Genomic DNA, 22,647 nt, shown 5'->3' with positions numbered 1-22,647 from the left:
ATTATGCATTTATGACCTCTTAATCGATGCTTACCCACTGCTTTTGGTCTTGAGCCTTTCACAGCTTCAATCGCTCTTTTAGTAAACACTAACGTCAAAAATGTAAGCGCAAACATGGTACGAAGCAGAGGTAATAGACTCTAACTTCCAGTGTTGAGAAGTCACCATTTGTGAAAAAAAAATTCTTCTGAATATTTCAAAATGAGCGCCATTGGTCTTTCTCTTCAGCCAATTTCAGCCCTTTTCAAATGTTAGTCTACAGACATTTTATAAAAAGTATGCAAAATTTGTTTTATTTTAATAAAACCTACATACCCTCACTGAATTTTGCCAACATCTGACCAAATTGGCGCAAAATCCGTCTCTTAGTTAACTTCGTGCATTTTTGTATTTACTTGCAAACCGACTTGTCAACCTATTAAAAACAATATGGTAAATAGTAAAACAATCAAAAACCACTTCAAGCAAGGCAAATACCTTCATTTAACCAAGCAAACACGAATGTTTTATGAACCGCAACTACAGGAACACCCATTCACAGCTTTAGGAACTCTACCGCAACTATTGGAACAAAAGCGTGCAACTTATTTTAGGTAATTTAAACCCCTCAAAGCGGGTTCAAAGTCAATTTTGAGGTGCAAAATTATCAAATAGAACCCATTTCAACAGAAAATAGTGAAACGGACCAGCTAGATTCGTTTTTCTTAGCCAAAACATGGCTAAACATGCATAACTCGTGCTTAGCTCCTCCACTATTGGGTCATTTACCCTATATATAATATTCTTGACGCACAAAACAAACCTATTTTCATCCGGTGAATGAATTTCGAAATTAAATTTAAAACCAAAGATGCAGAATCTATATTTATATAAAAGAGAAGTTTTGTATGTATGTATGTATGTATGTTCCAGCATAACTCTCGAAGGCCTGAACCGATTTCAACCAAACTTGGCATACGTGTTCTTTGTACAAAGGAAGTGGTCATAGAAATATTGGATAGGGGGAGGGGTCACCCTCAAAGAAGAAGGGGGTCAAAAGTAATAAATTTTCATACATAATGGAAACCTTTCATTGAAATTTGATGATTTGCGGGTTCTTGGTCATATTTGGAGGCCGGAAGTTGATGTTCAGAGACCGAAACATGATGTTCGATGCCATTTTCAATCCAAGATGGCGACTTCCGGTTTCTGGGGAGCCATTTAAAGCAGTGGAAAACACTCACAAACCCTCCAATGTTGCAGTTTTCGGAGCAAAAATGTCTCTTAAGAACCGGTTATCGTTATCTGACGATACTTTGAAACTTGGGTTGCCGACTTCCGGTTTCTGGAAATCTGCGAATATTAATAATTGAATTATATGCTTGGCAATATGGGTATTTTCAGAATCGGATTGACGTCATCATACGAAAATCGATCATATATTTCCAAATAATGGCCTTTTTTGAAACGTAGTGACGTCTGTTTGCAGCCGAAAATCGGCTTTCGTGCAAATGTTTCTAGAGAAGTGTTTCAAAACATCCAACCTGCTTTGATCCGTTTTTGGAACGATTTCTTGACATATCTCTTGCATAATTTGATAACGGAGAGTCCAATTTAGCGTTTTGGATAAAAAATATGTTTGGAAAAGTTGCTGAAGCTCAACTATTACGGAATAACAATTTAGTTAAGGGCATCGATCAAATAAGGTAAGAGCTCCTACAATCCAGCTATTTATTTAAAAAAAGTTTTGTATGTATGTATGTATGTTCCAGCATAACTCTCGAATGATTGTACCGATTTTAACCAAACTTGACATACGTGTTCTTTGTACAGAGAAAGTGGTCATAGAAATAGTGTGAAGAAGGAGGTGCAACCCCCAAAGGAGGAGAGGGTCTTAATTGATCGAAAAATCTATTTTCATGCATTATGTGAACTTTCTGAATGAATACGATGGTTTTTAGGCCTTTGGTCATATCTGAAGACCGGAAACTGATTTCCAGAGACCGGAACATGATGTCGAAAAGAGAAAGGAGCAGCTATCAGAGGGAGGGGGTCTTAATTTATAAGAAAATCAGGTCTTTTAGTGCCCTATGGAAACTTTTTGAAGAGGTACGATAACTTCCATGGCCTCGGTCGGTCATGGCCAGAAGTTGATGTCTAGGGACCGGAATATGATTCCCGATGTTTTTGGCGACTTTTGGTTGCTGGGAAGCTTTATACAACTGTAGAAAACGTTTACAAACCTCCAAACATTGGTATTTCCGGAACCCGGATCTTTTAGAAAGCAGAACTAAAAATCCCCTGACATTTTTTAAATTCAATATGGCGATTTCCGGTTTTAGAGTTTTATGAAAAACGAATATATGCTCTGCAATATGTATATTTTCGAATTCAAGATGACGTCCAGAATCCAAATATTCATCTCCGGCCCAAATTTTTAAATCGTGCATGGTGGATTACATTTTCTGGAAAGGTGTAACACGGGACGGTTTGGACCGGAGCCTGACTTGGGGATTTGCGGGTGGCTTAAATGCGCCACTCTCTTTCGAGAGACCACCCACCTTTGTTGTTCTTGCCCAGCTAATGAGACCCTCCTTATTTCGGGCGGGTTTTATTTGTTCCAAGATTCCGGCTCTGAAACGGTTCAACCTTACCGGAAACGACCTTGATATTCCATCAAACCTTAAAGAAAACTACCAGGGATGACAACCCAACAACACGACGAAATCGGTTTGGCCAAATAGATTCTACTGGCCGATTATCATCACTGGGAAGATTTCTCGCTTCTGCTGTCTTCGAACGCTTCAGACTTGAAGCCAACCTCGCTTGCTTTTCCAAGGCAAAGCGATTAGAATAAAATAAACCAAAAAAATATCCGAGCGTGAAATTGCCTCAAACCAGAAAAATAACTAAATAGATTGCGATTGAAAAACTATATATTGTAGCGGCATTTATATTTAGTGATTATAAGGAAAAAAATATTACATTATCATTTTTCCATTGCGTGGTTCGAACCTCGTTGTTCTCTTAACTTCTAATTATCATATCAGTGCTTTATCTACCTCGGCTATCGCCGCTATCTATTTGGTGCTTTCCCAGAGCGCTATACAAACTCATTACTATCTATCTACTGAGCTTTTAAACGTGCGTGCGGAGACTGCAGCGATCGCATCGCTGACCTAGCTAGGATTTCGATTGGTCAGTTCTATCGGTTGAGCAAACGGCAAAGAAGAGTAGCCGTGCTATTTAAGCATTTTCCACGTGGCTTGAGTTAAAATCAGTACTTTTAATCGAAGCGGTACAAAAAAAACTAACCGACGACGACGGGTCTCGAACCCAGACGGGCCGCGAACCCTAGAGCTTTTTAGCTTTCGAATGAGGGGAGTTAACGGTACGATCTACCCTCTCTACCACCGGGTGATGGGGGTGAAGTTTAATATTTCGAATATCGATCATGCGCATGAATGAAATAATAAGGAACGTACTCACAACCATGGATTCTTTTACGTGCTTGGATTCCTCCTGTAGATTCTACTGATTTAGCCAGGTAAACGGTGATGACACTTCGGCGTGCTGCTCCCTGCCTAGCGCGCTGATGACGATCGGCGCTCTTCCGGCCGCGTGGTAGCTAACCGGGAACTTGTCCTTAGAAAAACGGGATCTCGGGGTCTGAAGCGGGTCCAAACGTAGAATTGGCGGTGCGTCGGGAATCTCCAGCGATGAACCTACACCACAAGCACGCATATCACAGATTTACGATTTTGTACATCGTTATCTTTAAGTTAAAATTTTATTACCTTTGATACGATTCTTGCACGCACGATATTTGTCACGCACTCACTATATCTACTCTGGGAACTACTAACTACTCTGGGAAAAGAATCTATTATTAGTACTTCCCTAATATGAAACTTTTTCACGTGGTTTGAATACCTTTTCAACCACACCGCGGCGTACTAAAGAAAAACCGCTCCAACTTCTTTCACGATCCAAGAACAAGTGATCGAGAAATCTAAGGTTCCCTCAGATAAGAATATGGTCCTAGAAATCATCGTGACCGGAACTACGTAATAATTCACGAAATTATTACGAAAGTTCCACCCGAACTCATTGGTGACGGGAGCCACCCCCCTAAAGTATCCCCAAGGTATTGATTTCCAACCTCCGAAGTTCGGGTATGACCGAACCGCTTCTCTTTGGAATCTCGAACAACTTCTGTCTCCCTAATTCTCATTGTTGTGAAAGGGGCGTCTCTACTCCCCTTAACTTCACCGTCGAACCAACCCGTCTGCGAGTTACAGTGGGCCCAAAGCCTAATCAAACTTTCAAACGCTCTGCGCGAGATAGCCAAAGATGCACACTCACTCTCTTGTTAAGGTGAGAACGAAAAGAAGAAAGCTTTAATATTGAGCGAGCCAAATCTACAAGGGGTTGCTCAATGTAATATTTTTATTTGTAATTGTTAATTTATAAATAACCAAAATTATGGTAATGCTACAAAGGTTACTAGAATACAGAAGAAGGCTTGGACGTAATATTGAAACGTTGTTTAAAAATCAATTCCGCGATTTCTGCTTTCTGTCAAGCTGTGTAAAACTAAGTAAAATGGTTAACTAATGTCAATACACTAAAGCAACTTTTTACGCGGGGGATACATACCGCGTAAAAAAACCGCGTAAATTCCGGAATCCGTGTAAAAAACAGCGTTAATTCTGCATTCCGAGTAAAGGGAAACCGAAATCAACGCAAAAATAAATACCGCGTAAATTCCGGAAGCCGCGTAAAAAAAACGCGTAAATTCCGAAATCCGCGTAAATTCCGGAATCCGCGTAAAAAAGCCGCGCAAAAAAAAACGCGTAAAAAGCGACCTATTTCTAGAAAAAGAACTAGGTTCAGAAAATGACAACGGGCGTCCAACGCTACTTTCAAATTCCTGAAGAAAAATATTCAAAAACTCCCTGATATTAAGTTCATAAGTCAGAGCTGATTCCCCTAAATCGAAAATTGGTGTCCGAACGTTTGGTATAGCGAAGGTTTTTTTCTGCACTGGAAGTTATTCAGAACTTGAGAAAAATTTGGAGATAGTCCCCGTATCTCCAAATTATTAACGATGATATTGATATTGTTTACACAAAAAAAGTAAAACGAGAAGTCATAGCAAGCAATAATTTTACCTATTAGAGATGAGCCTAGGCTATTGATTATGTAATTTGAGTGTAATTTGAGTTTATTGTAAGTTAATCGATACCGTCGAAGATGCTGATGAGGCAATCCATTTTCCAACGGAATTTTTGAACTCACTCGACCCAATTAGGATGCCTCCACATCGATTGTGAATCAACAAAAAAGGTGGTATATAAGCAAGTTTATTACTAAAATAGAAATATTATTTGAAATGCTCGGGCTGGATAAATATATGGAAATATAGAAAATTAAAAAAAAAGCAGAAATTTGTACACGAGCAAGGCCGGGTACATTCAGCTAGTAGATGTATAAATTGATGACTGATATATTCAATAGTAAACAAAATCAATTTTTTCGGCACATCAAGTTTTCCTAATCAAGGTTTTTTTTGTAACAGGTAGGAGATTTTTGAACGATCATGTGAATAATTATTGCTTTATTTTCAGCTTGTTGAGTGGTTATAAAGCATTTAATAAAAATTTAATGTCGTTGGTACGATAAAAAACAAACATCTTTTTACGGTGAACGATTTTGCCTTTTTAGTTTTAGACGGACGGTTCCGAGTGATTAAAGCGATGCGTCTTGCTTAGCGGTTAAGTATTTAACGAATGAAAATCTTTATTGGACATTACGAAGGAATAGTCTTGGGCAAGAACTGCTACGTCTTTTTCTTTGGAAAGTAAGTCAGCCGTCTTGAGTTTTGATTCACGATCGTCGTCTCAGGGCAACTTTCTTCCGATCGGATGACATTGGTACAGATGAAGTTTCATCCTATTGCATCGGAACTGGAACTGAGCCATCGGATTGACCAATTCTTGCAAGTGACATTGGAGATTGAACTTCATCGAGTAGCTTTTCCTGTGGTAGTTACTGCGTGTCTCCCTCAAAAGGTCCATAATTGTATAGGAAGTGCATTTGATTGATATGCCACCTCACAAGCTTCGATGTTTACGGAACCCTCTGATTCAATGACTTTAATTCTTGATATAAGAGTCGGCAATCTGTCATAATCGTACATGTGAAATGTTTGAGTTCAACGATGCAAGCGGTTTCCTAAAAACAAATACTACGTCCATTTTCTGCATATGAACAAACTCCTACTTTAATTTCAATCCGTCACTTTAAACACAATACCACCGTTTAGGTTCCACATAATCACATAACCTTTAGTTTGTTTCGCTTGGTGATACCAATTTATAACATTCCGAGTTGTGCTCTCGTCGTGTTCGGTCGCAATTTTATTTCGATCTCGAAAGTGCCGACCAGTAATCCGCCTTCAAGGTCACCGTGCATTGTGTCGCGTGTGCACTACTGCTTGTTGCCGTCGTCTACTGAAGACAAAGGAACGCATCATCGCCTTTTGCTACCGTACGCCACAGATTCGTGCGTTGTGTCGCTACTGTGAGAGATCCAGTACCCGGCGCACTGCTGTTTGGCTGTATTGGTGCTGCTGTGTGTCTGGAACGGCTGCAGCTTTTGCTGCCGGACTCTTGTGTGAAGGACTGGAGATTGGCATCGCCCGTGCGCTGATTGTGGTGGAGAGCGGCTGCAGAAGATTAGTAGTTTTTTTTTCTTGGTTTCTTTTCTACAATATTATTTGTTGATTGGCATTTTGCGTCTGTGGCTCACGCGTCCAACATGGACGACGAACGCGGGGATGAAAACCCGCTCGTTCTACCGCCTAGCCCTCCCGGATACAAAGTTCCAAGGGTTAAGAATGGAACACCGCAGGAAGCTACCCATCGGCTTAAGCAGTATCCGGAGGGCAAAGCTGGTGTTGGGGCTTTATTTTTCCGGCCGAAAGCTAAAGCATTGAACACAATGCAAATATGTAAAGATCTGGCACGGTTTACAGCCGTGACTGAAATTACCAAAGTACGCCCGAATAAGCTGCGTGTTTTGGTGTCCGACCTCAAGCAAGCAAACGAGATTGCTGCTTGTGAGCTCTTCACGCGGGAGTACCACGTGTACATTCCAGCTCGCGTAGTTGAGATTGACGGTGTGGTCAGCGAATCGAGTCTGACTGTCGAGGACCTGTTGAAGGCTGGAAAAGGCCTTTTCAAGGATTCTAGCCTTGAACCTGCCAAGATACTTGAATGTAAGCAATTACATTCAGTATCGCTCGACAAGGGTGTAAAAACTTACACCTTTTCAGACTCTTTTCGCGTGACTTTCGCCGAATCTGCTCTGCCGAGCTATGTGCTCGTGGATAAGGTGCGTCTACCCGTGCGCTTGTTTCTACCGCGGGTAATGAATTGCCTCAAGTGCAAACAGTTGGGCCATACGGCCTCCCACTGTGGCAATAAAGAACGTTGTGGCAAGTGCGGAGAGCAATACGCGGATGACGCCTGTAATAAGGGTGCTGAGAAGTGCCTTTATTGTGGGCAGACTCCGCATGAGCTGTCTGCATGTCCCGCGTACAAACAGCGCCAAGAGAAGATCAAGCGGTCTCTGAAAGAGCGCTCTAAGTGCACTTTCGCAGAAATGCTCAAAGAGGCCGCTGCCACCAAACTGGTTTCCCCAAATCTTTTGTGGTCTTGTCATCCGATGTGTCTGATTCTGACGATTCAGTTGGAGAACTTTCTTTTGTTGAACCCGGGGAATCTAAGAAGAGAAAAAACTTTTCTTCCCCTAGGCTTCCTAGGAAAGGACAGAAAAGGTCTCCATCTGAAGTGACTGATACTAAGAAACAAAAAAGTGCTGTAGAAAAACCGAAGAAAATTCCTACGGGATTGGCAAAACTGAATTCAATTGAGGAGTTTCCGGCACTTCCAGGAACATCAAAAAACCCAACTGTTCCTTCTTTTTCGTCCAAGATTCAGCCAGAATCTGGACTGCTGAAGTTTTCAGTTATTTTGGACTGGATTTTCGAAAATTTCAACATAACTGATCCTCTTAAAAGTCCTCTGCTGGCATTTCTACCAACAGTTAAAACGTTTTTGAAGCAGTTGTTCTAGGGATTAAGAAGTGCTATTCTTTCTATCGTATTAACCTCCCCTCGATTCCAGGCATTGAAGTTGTCGTATGTCAAATGACAATACAAGGTAAAGAGCTTTGTTTTGCCTCAATTTATATTCCTCCCAGAGCACAGGTTGGGTAACGGCTGCTTTTTGATTTAATAGAACATCTTTCCTCCCCACGTTTGATTCTGGGGGATTTTAACTCTCACGGCGTGGCTTGGGGTTCCTCTTCCAATGATAACCGTTCCTTTTTTGATCTATAACCTCTGCGACGACTTCGACATGACAATTTTAAACAACGGGGATATGACACGCGTTCCGAAACCTCCAGCGCGCCCCAGTGCTTTAGATTTATCTTTATGTTCACATGAAAGGTAGTCCTTGATCCCCACGGTAGCGACCATTTGCCTATTAAAATTTCAAATGATAATGGTTCAACTCGCACGCGATCAGTTGATATTCCGTATGACCTCACACGGAATACCGATTAGAAGTTATAAGAGGAAATGATTTCAGAAGCTGTCGAGTCGAATCAACATCACCCACCACTTGAAGAATACAACCTCCTCGCGGGCTTGATTCTCGACGCCGCGTTGCAAGCCCAAACAAAGAAATATCCAGGCGTAACGATCAAAGAACGGCCTCCCACTCCGTGGTGGGACCAAAAGTGCCCCGATGTCTACACGGAAAAATCCGACGCGTTTAAGGCCTTTCGGGTGAAACGTAAACCCGACGACTTTAAGCGGTATTTGGAGCTTGAGTCCGAGCAAAGAAACGCGGATATTGGCGTCGGTTCGTTAACGAGACGTCGAGGGAGACATCGATGAGCACTCTTTGGAACACAGCCCGAAGAATGCGAAAGCATATAACGGTCAACGAAAGCGAGGAGTCTTCAAGCCGGTGGATATTTGATTTTGCCAGGAAAGTATGTCCGGACTCTGTTCCTGCGCAAAACTTTGTTCGCGATACGTCTCCGGGCCACGACGCGATAGAATCACCTTTTACGATGGCAGAATTTTCAGTTGCCCTCCTGTCCTGTAACAATAACGCACCTGGGTTAGATAGAATCAAATTCAACTTGTTGAAGAATCTACCCGGCACTGCCAAGAGACGCTTGTTGAACTTGTTCAATAAGTTCCTGGAGCAAAACATTGTAGGATTGGAGGCAAGTGAAGGTGATCGTCATCCAAAAACCGGGAAAACCAGCTTCTGATCACAACTCTTATAGGCCGATTGCAATGCTATCCTGTATCCGGAAATTGATGGAGAAAATGATACTCCGTCGTTTAGACCATTGGGTCGAATCAAATGGTATTCTGTCAGAAACTCAATTTGGTTTCCGCCGTGCCAAAGGGACGAATGATTGTCTTGCGTTGCTTTCTACAGATATTCAGCTGGCGTATGCTCGCAAAGAACAAATGGCATCTGTGTTCTTGGACATTAAGGGGGCTTTTGATTCCGTTTCTATTGACATTCTTTCGGGCAAACTTCACCGACAAGGATTTTCACCAATTTTGAACAATTTTTTGCATAATTTGTTGTCCGGAAAGCATATGCATTTTACGCATGGCGATTTGGCAACGTTTCGCATTAGCTACATGGGTCTTCCCCAGGGCTCATGCTTGAGCCCCCTTCTTTACAATTTTTATGTGAATGACATTGACGCATGTCTGGCAAATTTATGCACGATAAGACAACTTGCAGACGACAGTGTAATCTCTGTCACAGGAGCCAATGTTACCGATTTGCAAGGACCATTGCAAGATACCTTAGACAATTTGTCTGCTTGGGCCCTTAAGCTGGGTATCGAATTCTCTCCGGAGAAGACTGAGACAGTAGTTTTTTCTAGGAAGCGTGAGCCTGCTCAGCTCCACTTACAGTTAATGGGTGAAACGATTTCTCAGGTTTTGGTATCTAAATATCTTGGTGGCTGGTTCGATTCGAAAGGCACCTGGGGATGTCACGTTCGGTATTTGATGAAAAAATGTCAACAAAGAGTGAATTTTCTCCGGACAATTACTGGATCATGGTGGGGCGCCCACCCAGGAGACCTTATAAGGCTTTACCAAACAACGATATTGTCGGTGCTTGAGTACGGGTGTTTCTGCTTCCGCTCCGCTGCAAACACCCATTTAATCAAGCTTGAACGATTGCAGTATCGTTTTTTGCGTATTGCCTTAGGTTGCATGCATTCGACCCATACGATGAGTTTGGAAGTTTTGGCGGGCGTTCTCCCATTAAAAGACCGCTTTTTGATCTGACTACTCGTATTCTCATCAAATGTGAGGTTTTGAACCCCTTGGTAATTGAAAATTTCGATAGGCTAGTTGAACTTAATTCTCAAACCCGTTTCATGACTGTGTGTTTCAATCACATGTCTCAAAGTATAAATCCTTCCTCATACACCTCCAATCGTGTCAACTATTTCTGTTTCTACTGTGTTTTTCGATACATCCATGATGGAAGAAACTCCTGGAATCTCGAATCATTTACGCGTGCAGCAGATCCCTAAAATATTTTATAACAAATTTAAAAACATCAACTGCGACAATGCGTTTTATACTCATGGATTACTTCCCAACGGGTTCACTGGCTTCGGTATCTTCAACAATAATTTTACCGCCTCCTACAAGCTCGATAATCCTGCTTCTGTTAATGTCGCAGATTTGGCTGCAATTCAGTATACCTTAGGGATTATTGAAAAAATGCCCACGGACCATTACTTCATCTTTACGGACAGTCTTAGTTCTATTGAGGCTCTCCGATCGATGAAGGATGTAAGGCACTCTCCGTATTTCCTGGGGAAAATACGGGAACATCTGAGTGCTTTATCCAAAAAATCTTCTCAGATTACCTTAGTGTGGGTCCCTTCTCACTGTTCCATTCCGGGCAATTAGAAAGCGGACACTTTGGCTAAGGTGGGCGCAACAAACGGTGATATTTACAACAGACCAATTGCCTACAATGAATTTTTAAAATTTTCACGTCAGAATACACTTGGCAACTGGCTGGCCTCGTGGGATAAGGGAGAACTGAGGAGGTGGCTACACAGCATCATCCCCAAGGTTTCCACCAAACCTTGGTTTCGGGGGTTGGATGTAGGACGAGATTTCATTCGCATTTTGTCTCGGATTATGTCCAACCACTACGGGTTAGACGCACAACTCCCGCGTATAGGGCTGGCGAGCAGTAATCAAGACATTGAACACGTGGTTTGGGTGTGTGCTGAATTCCGCGGCGCCAGTTCGTGATATCCTCGCTCAGTGAAACTTACCATACATGCTACTTGTTTACAGCTTTTTGAAGAGCATCAAGGTGCCCATTTAACAGCGAAACGAATCTCGGATAAAAAAAAACCATGTTAGTTTTAGTTATAGATTTAGTTGCACCTCGTAAACGGCAGCGAGGATAAAAAATTTGCCTTTAGCTTATAAGATATTTTAGACCATAAGGCATTAGACTTAATTGGCTCCGTAAAACATTAATTTGTATTGTGTCGTGTCAAATAAATGTTGTGTGAACAAAAAAAAATACCAATTTATAAATTACAATAATTGTGCGTTACCCTCATATTCAAAAACATCCCCATTTCGAGGAATTGGGAGCATTTTTACGAGCTTTCATTACACTGAGCCCTATCGTTCTTCTCATGACTGTGTGATTATATCGAAGGTTTTGTCTCTCAACCTGATCGGTGATTTACTATCATCGCTTACTGATTTGGATTATTATTCTTGTAATTAAATAAATGTGATGTTCTAGTAAAATATTGTATTGTATCATATTCGCACAGCACAAAAAGTTGTTGAAAACCATGTCTGTTCTAGTTTCATAGTTGCTCACCTAATTGTCCTTAGATGACATTCTACTCGCTTCTACACACAAGTGGCAACATTCCAGAACATTTAAAGTTTACGTTACGATTGTAACGATTATCTCTCCATCATTAACATGAGGCAAGACAACCGAAAAGTTCACTAATCCCAGGCCCATTACCTCGAGGCAGTGGAACCTCTTTGGGGAACATTGTTGCCGGTCAAGGTTATATCGGTTCTCACATAGGCTCACATCCGTTGCACGAATCTAATTAGTGCAATACCCAGCATCACCGATCTGCTAGTTTAACCAATTCCACCCACGAATGCCAATCCAAAAGGCGAGTGCTACAGCTTGTATACCGATCCCGTCCCGTACAACGAAGCAGCCGCGGGCTGAGATATGAGACATTTAATTTATTGCCATTCAATCTGATCGGCTCATCTGAATCTCGTCTTTCCTTGCACGGGCCGGTTCTGGTGGCTGCCGCCTGCTCCGGACCTGACATACACGAAGACGGTAGGAGGCAGTGTATTGTAGTGTAGAGCCTCATTCACTAGATTAAGCAGAAGGTGGCTGCCGCAACGACAACGATAACGACAACGACAACCACGACTACGGTGACTGCATATTCGCAATTTAGCACTTCATCATCCCAGCACCTTAATGCGTTCTTACCATGATCGGTCGTTCGGTTCGGCCAGTTCGGAACCTGCAACCGTGACATCATCGCTGCTGGAGACGAAATTCTCACACTGCTGGCTGCTGCCTGTAGTGAATCCGAACGGACCCGCCGGGACTGTTGGATTTCGAAACGGATCAAGTTCCTGACGGTTTTATTGCTGCTTTGGCTCCCCCGGAGAACTACTCTTTGTATGTCCTGGAGCCGAGGAGAAGCTGCTGCGTATGTACAGCTCGTTAAAAAGATTTCCGATGTGATCTGGTTTCTCTGCGGCGATGGCTTGTGCAGGCACGATAAGGGTTGGGGTAAACCTTTTCTGGTATGCATAAGCGAAGATAAGGGCAAGGAGGTGAAAAATAGTTTATTACACCACCGATTTCTGCATATTCTAGTCCGACCCGGGGCACTGAACCGATTGCAATTTCGCTCCTCGCCAGAGAGAACAGAAGAAAGATGTCAACTGAGACGTTCGACTGGCCGAACGCGTGGGTGGCGGTTGTTGCGGATAATTTATGTCACTTGTCACTCGGAAACACCTTTTTATCGCTTCAGGATGTTTACCATACGGCAGAATGGAGGACAATAAAAATGAAAAATGTACGCGAACATGTGAGCATACAACAAATTTTATTATTTATACCCAATAAAAAATGTCGTTGACAACCGGAGCATGCGAGCGCAAGATGTTCATCTGCCCACCTCGGAGCGACGACTTCGTTAATTAGGGTTACGATGATTGAATTGTTTACAATGTTGGCGTGCAAAATAACTTTTGCAATTAACGGTGCTTGTAAGACACAAATTGATCTTCGAAATGGTTTCAGAAATTCGAAAGTGGTTAAATGTACTAGAAAATTCATAAAGAACTTGAGAGGCGAGCTTACGCTTTGATATGCAGACACTCTCCGGTTTGGTTGGTAAGCTTCAGCATATTATGTTATTTTTTCCCAGCCGCATTGTGTATTGTTTCTAGCTAGCAACTAAATTATAAAGCAGTTCACTTAGAGCCAGCCCGTTTACCCGTTCACAACACAGACGTGCCAAATCTGCAGGTCAGTATTCCAGAAGACACCGGAGCTTTGTAATATAAACAAAGCCTTTGTGGAACTGCTTCGTAATTTCGAAGTCAAATAAAACAATTTCATATGGAACCTGGAACTGGGGTTAAATATTCATTATTGTGCAACATCGGTTTGCTTTGGCTCCGGTGCAATGGCCGAAGGCAAAGAGTTACTCTTTTGAGTAAAATTTTCCCTTTGAAAAAGCAAACACTGTGCAACCCACCCTTCTCTTCCCCGAAGCAACTGGCAATAAACCAGAACCTTGAAGGTGGACCTTCGTCGCCCGGTGCACCACCCAGCCCACATAGATGGCACCAGACGATTCGATTGTAGGAGCATCTTCTCGTATTACAACAGTACGCATCCCTGCACAACAAACTTACACACGTTAAACCTTGTAGTGTCATTTGCAGAAACCGTGCCCGACCCAAGCCCCAAGTTAACATTTGGGTTGAGGGAGAAAATATTTTCCTGCACAAAACATGGAGGAAGTTGAATTCTACATCGCTCGTGTGCTTCCGCTGAGCAACGGAGTTTCGCATTTCCGGCCCAACTTCTGCTGCAGATGCAGTCGGTTTCGGAGCATTATTATGCTTTTGAAATGTTTTTCTTTTCATTTTTTTTTACAAATGGTTTCTCCCTCAAGGCGAACTTGCGAGAGGCAAACATTTCGGCTTTTTTGTGCAATTTTCTAATTAGTGGTAACGAAATGTTGTGATGACTTTTTACTATATTCGCTGTCGTGATAAATGTAGAATTTGTCAAAAAAGTCAACTATGTCAAAAACGACGAAAATGACAAAAAAAAAACTGTCGAAAAGTTGAAAAGTTCGTTTATAAGACACGACCGCAAAGGCTGCAGCCAGCTGCTACTAAGTTGGGACTGAGTTCTTCCCACCATCCACAAGTAAAATTATTAATAATGTTTAAGGTTACTGGAACACAGTCACAGGTACTCTAGCACCAACGCGCACAATATTCATCACGCGCTAGACGATAAATTTGACTTATCGGTAATTGAAACCTAGCACTAGATGAATTCTTTCAACCGAAATAACTGCTTTCTATAAGATGAAAAAATCAGTGTGATTGTTTTAAACGCCTAGGGAGTGAATGCTCCCTGAGTTTGAATGCTCATTAATCTTTATTTGGTCAGGGAGGCAGAATTCGAACAAGTCATATATGAAGCACTTGTAGAGACACTCTATCTTTACATTTTGTCTGAACATTGTTATGTTGAAATTGCTATTGTTCCATAGCCAGAGTTGTTTTATTTTCGTAGGTACCAAAAAAGTAGCTCTTCCGGTTTTAAAAGCTTGGTCTGACTTAAACGTACCTATGGCAATTTCAACAATACAATGTTTGAACAAATTATAAAGACAGAGTATCTCTACAAGTGCTTTATATAAGACTTGTTCGAATTCTGTCCCCTTGACAAAATATAGCCTAATGAGCATTCAAAGAGTAGCGTAGCGTAAGCACAATATATTTTGTAGATTGCAGATTGGTAACTAACTAACTTGGATTGTATGAGGTACAATGTTTGGAAGTAACATTTAAACCAATCTGAGATGAAGTAGGCCCGATAGTCATCATTGCTGGCCACGCCCATCTTTAGCTTGGGGATATTAGATATTAGAAAGGATATTGATTATGTAATACTTACTTTGTGAGAGGCTACCGACTTAGTGACACTACCGTAAGGGGGGTTAGGGTTAGGTAGGAAGTTGTTGACATAAAAACTATCTATTAAAATTGAAAAAAAAACTGCCAAAATTCCACGCATTCAAAGCCTTGAGAATTTATGAAAATGCAAACACGCACCTGAGCCAAAACACATTCCTTAATTCGAACTCAAACCGCCAAATTTATCATAATACAGTTGTCGTGAATTCGTATCACGCTGCTACAAAATTTGAATCAATCCGAAAAACGATCTTTTTTTCACTCTTTCTCTAGTGCGACTTGAACACAAACAAAAAACAAAGCATTTCGGAGCACGTCGAATAAAAATGTTACTTATCTGCTTAAGGACGATCCGCTGGCTCCTTCCTGCACTTCACGGGTAGCAGCAAAACCTGAACTAAATACTTGACCAAACACACTAACATTTCTGACAAGAAAACCTACTTTTTAACTAAAATCAAACGTAGAGCAAAATCGAACACATCACCCAGCTGGTCTTGTTGCCAGTTTTCTGTCAATGATCCCAAATTAAGCTCAGAATGGCCGAAATCGTCTTCCAAAGGCCAGAAAAGGCCTAAAACAAAAATGATCCCAAATTAAGCTCAGAATGGCCGAAATCGTCTTCTAATGGCCAGAGAAGGCCTAAAAGTAAATGATCCCAAATTAAGCACAGAATCGCCAAAAACGCCTTCTAAAGGCCAAAAAAGGCCTAAAAAGAAAATGATCCCAATTTAAGCTCAGAAGGTCCGAAATCGTCTTCTAAAGGCCAGAAAAGGCCCAAAAAGGAAATGATCCCAAATTAAGCTCAGAATGGCCGAAATCGTCTTCTAAATGCCAGAAAAGACCTAAAACGAAAATGATCCCAAATTAAGCTCAGAATGGCCAAAACCCCCATTTAAAGGCCAGAAAAGGCCAAAATAGACAATGATCCCAAATTAATCTCAGAATGGCAGAAATCGCCTTCTAAAGGCCAGAAAAGGCCAAAAAGAAAATGATCCCAAATTAAGCTCAGAATGGCCGAAATCATCTTCTAAAGGCCAGAAAAGGCCAGAAAAGAAAATGATCCCAAATGAAGCTCAGAATGGCTGAAATCGTCTTCTATAGGCCAAAAAAGGCCAAAAAAGAAAATGATCCCAAATTAAGCTCAGAATGGCCGAAATCGTCTTCTAAATGCCAGAAAAGGCCAGAAAAGAAAATGATCCCAAATTAAGCTCAGAATGGCCGAAATCGTCTTCTAAAGGCCAGAAAGGCCTAAAACGAAAATGATCCCAAATTAGGCTCAGAATCGCCAAAACGCCTTATAAAGGCCAGAAAAGGCCAAAAGAGAAAATGATCCAAAATTAAACTCAGAATGGCCGAAATCGTCTTCTACAGGCTAGAAAAGGCCTAAAAAGAAAATGATCCCAAATTAAGCTCAGAATGGCCGAAATCGCCTTCTAAATGCCAGAAAAGGCCTAAAAGGAAAATGATCCCAAATAAAGCTCAGAATGGCCGAAATCGTCTTCTAAAGGCCAGAAAAGGCCTGAAAAGATATTGATCCCAATTAAGCTCAGAATGGCCGAAATAGTCTTCTAAAGGCCAAAAAATGTCAAAAAAGAAAATGATTCCAAATTAAGCTCAGAATGGCCGAAATCGTCTTCTAAATGCCAGAAAAGGCCAAAAAAGAAAATGATCCCAAATTGAGCTCAGAATGGCTGAAATCGTCTTCTAAATGCCAGAAAAGGCCAAAAAATAAAATGATCCCAAATTAAGCTCAGGAAGGCCGAAATCGTCTTCTAAAGGCCAGAAAAGGCCTAAAACGAAAATGATCCCAAATTACGCACAGAATCGCCAAAACGCCTTCTAAAGGCCAGAAAAGGCCAAAAAAGAAAATGATCCCAAATTAAGCTCAGAATGTTCTTCTAAAGGCCAGAGAAGGCCAAAATAGAAAATGATCCTAAATTAAGCTCAGAATGGTCGAAATCGTCTTCTAAAGGCCAGAAAATGTCAAAAATAGAACCCAAATTAAGCTCAAAATGGCCGAAAGCGTTTTCAATCGGCCAGAAAGGCCAAAAAAGAAAATGATCCCAATTTAAGCTCATGATTGTCAAAAACCCCTCCTAAAGGCCAGAAAAGGCCTAAATATAAAATGATCCCAAATAAGGCTCAAAATAGCCGAAATCGCCTTCTAAAGGCCAGAAAAGGCCAAAAGAGAAATTGATCCCAAATTGAGCTCAGAATCGCCAAAAACGCCTTCTGAAGGCCAGAAAACGCCAAAAAAGAAATTGATCCCAAATTATGCTCAGAATCGCCAAAAACGCCTTCTAAAGGCCAAAAAAGAAAATGATCCCAAATTGAGCTCAGAATCGCCGAAAACGCCTTCTAAAGGCCAGAAAAGAAAATGATCCCAAATTGAGCTCAGAATCGCCAAAAACACCTTCTAAAGGCCAGAAAACGCCAGAAAATGCCAGAAAAGAAAACGATTCCAAATTGAGCTCAGAATCGCCAAAAACGCCTTCTGAAGGCCAGAAAACGCCAAAAGAAAAAATGATCCCAAATTGAGCTCAGAATCGCCAAAAACGCCTTCTAAAGGCCAGAGAAGAAAATGATCCCAAATTGAGCTCAGAATCGCCAAAAACGCCTTCTAAAGGCCAGAAAACGCCAGGAAACGCCAGAAAAGAATATGATTCCAAATTGAGCTCAGAATCGCCAAAAACGCCTTCTGAAGGCCAAAAAACCAAGATCGTCTTCTAAATGCCAGAAAAGGCCAAAAAGGAAAATGATTCCAAATTAAGTCCAGAATGGTCGAAATAGTCTTCTAAAGGCCAAAAAAGGCCAAAAAAGAAAATGATCCCAAATAAAGCTCAGAATGGCCGAAATCGTCTTCTAAATGCCAGAAAAGGTCAAAAAAGAAAATGATCCCAAATTAAGCTCAGAATGGCCGAAATCGTCTCCAAAATGCCAGAGAGGCCTAAAACGAAAATGATCCCAAATTAAGCTCAGAATCGCCAAAACGCCTTCTAAAGGCCAAAAAAGGTCAAAAAAGAAAATGATCCCAAATTAAGCTCAGAATGGCCGAAATCGTCTTCTAAATGCCAGAAAAGGCCAAAAAAGAAAATGATCCCAAATTAAGCTCAGAATGGCTGAAATCGTCTTCTAAAGGCCAGAGAAGGCCAAAAAAGAAAATGATCCCAATTTAAGCTCATGATTGTCAAAAACCCCTACTAAAGGCCAGAAAAGGCCTAAATATAAAATGATCCCAAATTAAGCTCAAAATAGCAGAAATCGCCTTCTAAAGGCCAGAAAAGGCCAAAAGAGAAAATGATCCCAAATTGAGCTCAGAATCGCCAAAAACACCTTCTAAAGGCCAGAAAACGCCAGAAAATGCCAGAAAAGAAAACGATTCCAAATTGAGCTCAGAATCGCCAAAAACGCCTTCTGAAGGCCAGAAAACGCCAAAAAAGAAAGCGATCCCAAATTGAGCTCAGAATCGCCAAAAACGCCTTCTAAAGGCCAGAAAAGTCAAAAAAAGAAAATGATCCCAAATTGAGCTCAGAATCGCCAAAAACGCCTTCTAAAGGCCAGAAAACGCCAGGAAAGGCCTAAAAAGAAAATGATTCCAAATTGAGCTCAGAATCGCCAAAAACGCCTTCTGAAGGCCAAAAAACGCCAAAAAAGAAAGTGATCCCAAATTGAGCTCAGAATCGCCAAAAACGCCTTCTAAAGGCCAGAAAAGCCCAAAAAAGAAAATGATCCCAAATTGAGCTCAGAATCGCCAAAAACGCCTTCTGAAGGCCAGAAAACTCCAAAAAGAAAGTGATCCCAAATTGAGCTCAGAATGGCCAAAAACGCCTTCTGAAGGCCAGAAAACGCCAAAAGAGAAAATGATCCCAAATTGAGCTCAGAATCGCCAAAAACGCCTTCTAAAGGCCAGAAAAGAAAATGATCCCAAATTGAGCTCAGAATCGCCAAAAACGCCTTATAAAGGCCAGAAAACGCCAAAAAAGAAAATGATCCCAAATTGAGCTCAGAATCGCCAAAAACCCCTCCTAAAGGCCAGGAAAGGCCTAAAAAGGAAATGATCCCAAATTAAGCTCAAAATAGCCGAAATCGCCTTCTAAAGGCGAGAAAAGGCCAAAACAGATAATGATCCCAAATTGAGCTCAGAATGGCCGCAATCGTCTTTTAAAGGCCAAAAAAAATGTTCCCAAAGTATGTTCAGAATGGCCGAAATCGTCTTCTAAAGGCCACAAAAGAAAATGATCCCAAATTATGCTCAGAATCGCCAAAAACCCCTTCTAAAGGCCAGAAAAGGCCTAAAAAGAAAATGATCCCAAATTGAGCTCAGAATCGCCAAAAACGCCTTCTAAAGGCCAGAAAACGCCAAAAAAGAGAATGATCCCAAATTGAGCTCAGAATTGCCAAAAACGCCTTCTAAAGGCCAGAAAACGCCAAAAAAAATTATCCCAAATTGAGCTCAGAATCGCCAAAAATGCCTTCTAAAGGCCAGAAAACGCCAGAAAAAAAAATGATCCCAAATTGAGCTCAGAATCGCCAAAAACCCCTCCTAAAGGCCAGAAAAGGCCTAAAAAGAAAATGATCCCAAATTAGGCTCAAAATAGCCGAAATCGCCTTCTAAAGACGAGAAAAGGCCAAAACAGATAATGATCCCAAATTGAGCTCAGAATGGCCGAATTCTTCTTTTAAAGGCCAAAAAAAAATGTTCCCAAATTATGTTCAGAATGGCCGACATCGTCTTCTAAAGGCCACAAAAGAAAATGATCCCAAATTATGCTCAGAATCGCCAAAAACCCCTTCTAAAGGCCAGAAAAGGCCTAAAAAGAAAATGATCCCAAATTGAGCTCAGAATCGCTAAAAACGCCTTCTGAAGGCCAAAAAAAAGGATAGCAAATTGAGCTCAGAATCGCCAAAAACGCTTTCTAAAGGCCAGAAAACGCCAGAAAAGAAAATGATCCAAAATTGAACTTAGAATCGCCAAAAACTCCTCCTAAAGGCCAGAAAAGGCCTAAAAAGGAAATGATCCCAAATTAAGCTCAAAATAGCCGAAATCGCCTTCTAAATGCCAGAAAAGGCCAAAAAAGAAAATGATCCCAAATTAAGCTCAGAATGGCCGAAATCGTCTTCTAAAGGCCAGAAAAGGCCAAAAAAAATGGTCCCAAATTATGCTCAGAATGGTCGAAATCGTCTTCTGAAGGCCAGAAGAGGTCAGAAAAGAAAATGATCCCAAATTGAGCTCAGAATCGCCAAAAACGCCTTATAAAGGCCAGAAAACGCCAAAAAAGAAAATGATCCCAAATTGAGCTCAGAATCGCCAAAAAACCCCTCCTAAAGGCCAGAAAAGGCCTAAAAAGGAAATGATCCCAAATTAAGCTCAAAATAGCCGAAATCGCCTTCTAAAGACGAGAAAAGGCCAAAACAGATAATGATCCCAAATTGAGCTCAGAATGGCCGAATTCTTCTTTTAAAGGCCAAAAAAAAATGTTCCCAAATTATGTTCAGAATGGCCGACATCGTCTTCTAAAGGCCACAAAAGAAAATGATCCCAAATTATGCTCAGAATCGCCAAAAACCCCTTCTAAAGGCCAGAAAAGGCCTAAAAAGAAAATGATCCCAAATTGAGCTCAGAATCGCCAAAAACCCCTCCTAAAGGCCAGAAAAGGCCTAAAAAGAAAATGATCCCAAATTAGGCTCAAAATAGCCGAAATCGCCTTCTAAAGACGAGAAAAGGCCAAAACAGATAATGATCCCAAATTGAGCTCAGAATGGCCGAATTCTTCTTTTAAAGGCCAAAAAAAAATGTTCCCAAATTATGTTCAGAATGGCCGACATCGTCTTCTAAAGGCCACAAAAGAAAATGATCCCAAATTATGCTCAGAATCGCCAAAAACCCCTTCTAAAGGCCAGAAAAGGCCTAAAAAGAAAATGATCCCAAATTGAGCTCAGAATCGCTAAAAACGCCTTCTGAAGGCCAAAAAAAGGATAGCAAATTGAGCTCAGAATCGCCAAAAACGCTTTCTAAAGGCCAGAAAACGCCAGAAAAGAAAATGATCCAAAATTGAACTTAGAATCGCCAAAAACTCCTCCTAAAGGCCATAAAAGGCCTAAAAAGGAAATGATCCCAAATTAAGCTCAGAATGGTCGAAATCGTCTTTTAAAGGCCAGAAAAGGCCTAAAAAGAAAATGATCTCAAATTAAGCTCAGAATGACCGAAATCGTCTTCTAAAGGCTTGAAAAGGCCTAATAAGAAAATGATCTCAAATTAAGCTCAGTATGGCCTCAATCGTCTTCCTAAGGCCAGACAAGGCTAAAAAAAGAAAATGATACCAAATTAAGCTCAGAATGGCCGAAATCGTCTTCTAAAGGCCAAAAAAGGCCTATAAAGAAAATGATCCCAAATTGAGCTCAGAATGGCCGAAATCGCCTTCAAAGGGCAGAAAAGGCCAAAAAAGAAAATGATCCCAAATTAAGCTCAGAATGGTCGAAATCGTCTTCTAAAAGCCAGAAAAGGCCTTAAAAGAAAATGATCTCAAATTAAGCTCAGAATGGCCTCAATCGTCTTTTTAAGGCCAGAAAAGGCTAAAAAAAGAAAATGATACCAAATTAAGCTCAGAATGGCCGAATTCGTCTTCTAAAGGCCAAAAAAGGCCTATAAAGAAAATGATCCCAAATTGAGCTCAGAATGGCCAAATCGCCTTCAAAGGGCAGAAAAGGCCAAAAAAGAAAATGATCCCAAATTAAGCTCAGAATGGTCGAAATCGTCTTCTAAAAGCCAGAAAAGGCCTAAAAAGAAAATGATCCCAAATTGAGCTCAGAATGGCCGAAGTCGCCTTCAAAGGGCAGAAAAGGCCAAAAAAGAAAATGATTCCAAATTAAGCTCAGAATGGTCGAAATCGTCTTCTAAAGGCCAGAAAATGTCAAAAAAAAAAATGATCCCAAATTGAGCTCAGAATGGCCGAAATCGTCTTCTAAAGGCCAAAAAAGGCCTTAAAAGAAAATGATCCCAAATTGAGCTCAGAATGGCCGAAATCGCCTTCAGAGGGCAGAAAAGGCCAAAAGAGAAAATGATCCCAAATTAAGCTCAGAATGGTCGAAATCGTCTTCTAAAGGCCAGAATAGGCCCAAAAAGAAAATGATCCCAAATTAAGCTCAGAATGGCCGAAATCGTCTTTCAAAGGCCAAAAAAGGCCTTAAAAGAAAATGATCCCAAATTGAGCTCAGAATGGCCAAAACCGCCTTCTAAAAGCCAGAAAAGGCCAAAAAAGAAAATGATCCCAAATTAA

This window comes from Wyeomyia smithii, chromosome 2 (genome assembly GCF_029784165.1).
Source record: "Wyeomyia smithii strain HCP4-BCI-WySm-NY-G18 chromosome 2, ASM2978416v1, whole genome shotgun sequence".
Taxonomy (NCBI): Eukaryota; Metazoa; Arthropoda; class Insecta; order Diptera; family Culicidae; genus Wyeomyia; species Wyeomyia smithii.
This window is presented reverse-complemented; position numbering follows the sequence as displayed.